General features: G+C 35.0%; 1 pseudogene; it reads left to right on the top strand.

Annotated features, from left to right (window-relative positions):
- The first annotated feature begins 4,367 nt into the window (after positions 1–4,367).
- Positions 4,368–4,479, top strand: LOC115066915 (annotated as a pseudogene).
- The last annotated feature ends 224 nt before the right edge of the window (positions 4,480–4,703 follow it).

Genomic DNA, 4,703 nt, shown 5'->3' with positions numbered 1-4,703 from the left:
ATAAAATTCCTGCCAAATTTTAACCACCTTTTTTTTACACATTTCTTTTTTAAAAAGAAACGGTCATAGACCACGCATGTGAAGTGTTTGGGCTGAGTGCTGAGAAGGGAACTTGGGGTGAATTATACTTGAGTTTTACTCTCAAGGTTCTATATGCATTTATCTTCAAAGTTAATATCTAAGAACTTAATTAAATCCACTAAGATGTGCATTACTTTTTCCAAACTGCTGGTACTAGATGCATGATAACATCCATGGTGTGAGTTGCTGACATTGCTCACTCAATAAACTTCCCTAAATGTACACTTCTTGCTCTTTGTTTTAGATATCCCATAATATCCTAGTACCTTTCAAAAGTCCAGTTCATAATTCTATTTGTTAAAAATAAATGTGGTTCTCAATTCTAAATTTATTTTGATACAGATTATTACACTAGCCAGAAAGAATTAATATATTTTCTGAAACTCTCCTTATAGAATCTGTACAGAGAAATGCTTATAAAATTGCTTCTCTTCATGATTTTTCATAAAAATAAAACTGATGATTAAAAAACTACCTTAGCACTACTTCTGCTGGGTATTCTTTATCCTCATCAATAAACCTACTTGCAGCATCTCTTATAGTAAGTTCTATAACAAAATTGTACTGCTGAACTGGATATTTGACTTTACAACTACTTCACACATTTCTTCCTTGCAGTGTTCCTTTTACTAGTCATGCCTAACATTTGATTTCATCATCAATTTGAAGATCTTTTAAACCACTTTTCTCATCTCATTTTTTTCACGCGCGCACACACACACACACACACACACACACGCATGCACATGCACACACGCTTGTGCTCACATGCCTTCACTTGTGAAAAAAGGTTTTATTTCTAGCTCCCAATGAAGTCAAGTATAATTTTGTTCATATTGGACAGAAATACCAATAACAATTATAAATGTATTTTAATGTGAGTGTAATTTTATGATCAGAGTGACTCAATTTCATACCAATTTTCACTTGTAGGGAAAAGGAATTGATCTGGCAGCAAACAAACTCAAAGCCATAGATCTATGAAAGTTATTAACTTCTCAATGCTCCATTTACCTTTTTCCATTCTCTGAGAATCAATGATAAACACACCCATCCATTTTATGTTCCCCATTAAAGCAGAGAGTTAACAAGAAACCAGCCTGTCCTGTTTTGTCTTTCAACTTGGCGTTTTTCAGTTTTTCTAAGATGGCTCAAGTGCCATCTTAGAAAGACACAAGTTGGCAGATGCCTCTGCCTTCCCTGGGGCTGGGGAGCCCTTAACCCACTTTAGGTCACACTTATCTGGAAAGTACCACAGTCATCACACTCGTATCAGAATAAACGATTCCCAAACACCTGACATGTGCTCATTCTCATTCTAGAATCTATACCATGTTACTTTCCCTCTCTTTCTATTCCCAGTTATCCTAAGACCAGCCTGAAGGTGAGAAATAATGAATTCCTGAACTTTCTCCCTACTAGCTTGTGCATGTTGGATCAATCAATAAATGCATATTCATTAGATTTTGTATGTTCCTTTTTTGTCACATCATCTTTCCAGATCTTTCTGTTCTCTGCACATCCACTTACCCAGAGCAGTGAAACAGTGATGCTGCCTGTTGCCTTCCACTAACTATTAGGCTTTGGTCCTAAGCCAAGCTGCCTGAGCCAGCACTAATACAATTCACAACTGGAAGAAGACGATCAATTAATCAATACTATAATTTGGAACCGACCGTGGTAGCTCCAGTTACCACTCACAGCTATTAGATTCAACTGAATGACACCATTTAGGAGTAACGAGGAACAAGAGCAGGAAAACTGGATTTTCATTTGAGGACTTTTTAACCTTCAAATCAAATCATCCACATCCACTTTCTTTGATTTCTATATACTTGTTGAGACAATGAAATCTAATGTCAATAAAGATTCTAAGGACAGAGAATTTTACTCACCACACTGATTCTAAACAAGAACACTAATGAAATGTTAGGTGTAAATTAAAACAAAAAACAATGGGTGTTTTTGTTGTTGTTGTTGTTTGTCTTTACGAGACAGGGTCTCCCTGTAGCCCCAGCTGTTCTGGAGCTCACTATGTAGATCAGGCTGGCCTCGAACTCACAGAGATCTGCTTGCCTCTGCCTCCCAAGTGCTGGGATTAAAGATATGTGCCACCACGCCCAGCAAAAAATAATGTTTTAAAGTCAAAATCTTCTGAGAAAACTAAGCATCATGATCTAAAATTGCTGTTTTAGCATTCTTTGCCATTCCACATTCCAATTTTACATATTCAAATACTGATAGATTCATTACTTGGTTTACTTGGATAGATACACACCTTTTTATATTTTTGAGAATTTCATACATGAGTGCACTGTATTTGCAACATTTTCACCCATCCCTCTCTCCTATCAGCTCTTCCCTCCCCCTCTCTCAGATATATGACCTCTTCTTGAGCACACGTGCATATGCATGTGCTATCTCTCTCTCTCTCTCTCTCTCTCTCTCTCTCTCTCTCTCTCACACACACACACACACACACACACACTTTTTCTTTTAATGTCACACCAGAACTGCAGTACTTACACAACAATAACAGATTGAACCTCCAGTGCTTCCAGAAGAACCATCAAATGTGTTGCTGGTTTGGTCAGCAGTTCCAGCCGTGACTGAGTCCGAGTGATGACGGGTGACAAAGGTTGCCTGGAAGTTAATGACCTGTGACCACTGCTGATGTGCGTTCAAGTTTTTTTTTTTTTTTTTTTGGATCTGGACATTCCTAGACTAGACTAAGATGCTAAGCAGATATTTTTTCTTATGAATTTTGCAGAAATAAGGACAGCAACAAGGTTTTCTGTCAGCATTTTCTGAATGGAATGATTTGTTCGGCCTCTAGCTGATGTCCATGTGGAAAAGCCTTTCTTTTTAGCAAAAGATTACCCTGCCCGTTTTACTCCTAATTTTAATGTGGCAAATTAAGGGAAGGTATTTGTAATATAATTCTGGAGTTTATACTTTGTTTTCAAAAACTTGCGATCTATTCATAAGCCAAAAATGTTGAATATAAAAGCACCCAGCATTGTCAGAGACTGAATTTAGAGACTTTAATATTATCTGGAGGTGGTTTGAAATCAAGACAGACACAGATCTCTGTATTGTGAACTTAACGTGTATTATTTGTGGTATTTTTGAGTCCTGAAAAGCGAAACAGGACTTTAGAAATATTACAAAAGTTTTGAGTGGCAGAAGTTAAAATAGACACAAGGTTCTATGTGATGATTTGCTAACAAAACTGTGTGTTATATAAAGTGGGAATGTTTGGTTAAGGCCAGCATACTTTTAGCCATATTGGATTCCACTAAAAATAATTTGTATTCATATTTCATACAACCTAATGGCTGTCTCCATAACAGAACTGTATATTCTAAATAAATAGAATTTTATAAAAGAGCACATGTCTAATTTAATATATTATTTTTTATTATAGTGAGACAAAGGGCAGCATTAATTTTCAGCCTACCTGTCTACACAAAATCAATGAACAAAAGAAAAATAAATAGAAAAATTATATTTGTAATATAAATTAATTTAAAATGGCAGCATTTAAATCATCTCACTAGAAAGATATTTGAGACATGCTTAGCTTTAGCCAAAGTGAATGTATTCTTAAAATTTTCTTAGAAAATTAAATTTAAAGTAAAAAATGGAATTATTATGCTTTTGGCTATATTTTTCAGTGTAATGTTTTAATCAATAAGTAATAGCAAAACAGTTGTAAAGGAAATATATGACATTTGTTGGAAACAAAACAATGAAACAAATCTACAAGTTGTTCAGAGAGACAAGATTTTTTTTTAATGGGGCTATCGCCTTATTTATTTATTCACGTCTAATTCATTTTGGCAAAATATTTTTGAGATAAAATACAAATACATATATAAAACACTGGAATACTGTGTTTTAGTGCCATTTTATTCCCAAAACAATTTAACATAAATTTGGAGATTGATTCAAGTCTTTAAGTTACTGAAAGTGGGGCTGGAAAGATGGCTCAGCAGCTTAGAGCACTGGCTGCTCTTGTAGAGGACCTGGGTTCTAATCCCAGCACCCACATGGTTGCTAACAACCATCTGTAACTCCAATTTCAGGGAATCTGACTTCCTTTTCTGACCTCTGCATGCATTGCACAACAGTGGTGCACTTACATACATGCAGGCAAAGCACTTATACACATAGAATACAAAAATAGCATAAAATTTTTCAAAAATAATAAATTGCTGAAAATATATGGCAAGGGAAATAATTTAAAAACTAAGATGCAATGTGAGATATAAATTCATGGTTAAATTGTTTCTCGACCTTTTGGCTAAGATCAAGTGTAGTATCTGTTCTTATCAGTTTAATAAAACCGTGGTTAAATGTTAAAGAAAATCTAGATATTATGGTAACACAACATTCAATGTTTCCTAGAAAGCTGTATAACATTAAATGCAAACCTCAGTTTTCTAGGAAACAATAAGTAACCTTCATTACTGCAAAAAAGCTAGATCAGAAATAGTTCAGCAATAAGACTGTTCAAACTTCTGTAACTAGTCAACTCTGCCACATTAGCATCTAAAGTCATGTACCAATCACCAGTGGATGGAAATGATGGTATGACAAGGAAATGTTACTCATAGGAC

The sequence above is a fragment of the Nannospalax galili genome, unplaced genomic scaffold, assembly GCF_000622305.1.
Source record: "Nannospalax galili isolate Female #2095 unplaced genomic scaffold, S.galili_v1.0 scaffold663, whole genome shotgun sequence".
NCBI classification, from domain to species: domain Eukaryota; kingdom Metazoa; phylum Chordata; class Mammalia; order Rodentia; family Spalacidae; genus Nannospalax; species Nannospalax galili.
The sequence above is the reverse complement of the archived record's forward strand: the minus strand, read 5'-3'. Positions and strand labels throughout refer to the sequence as shown.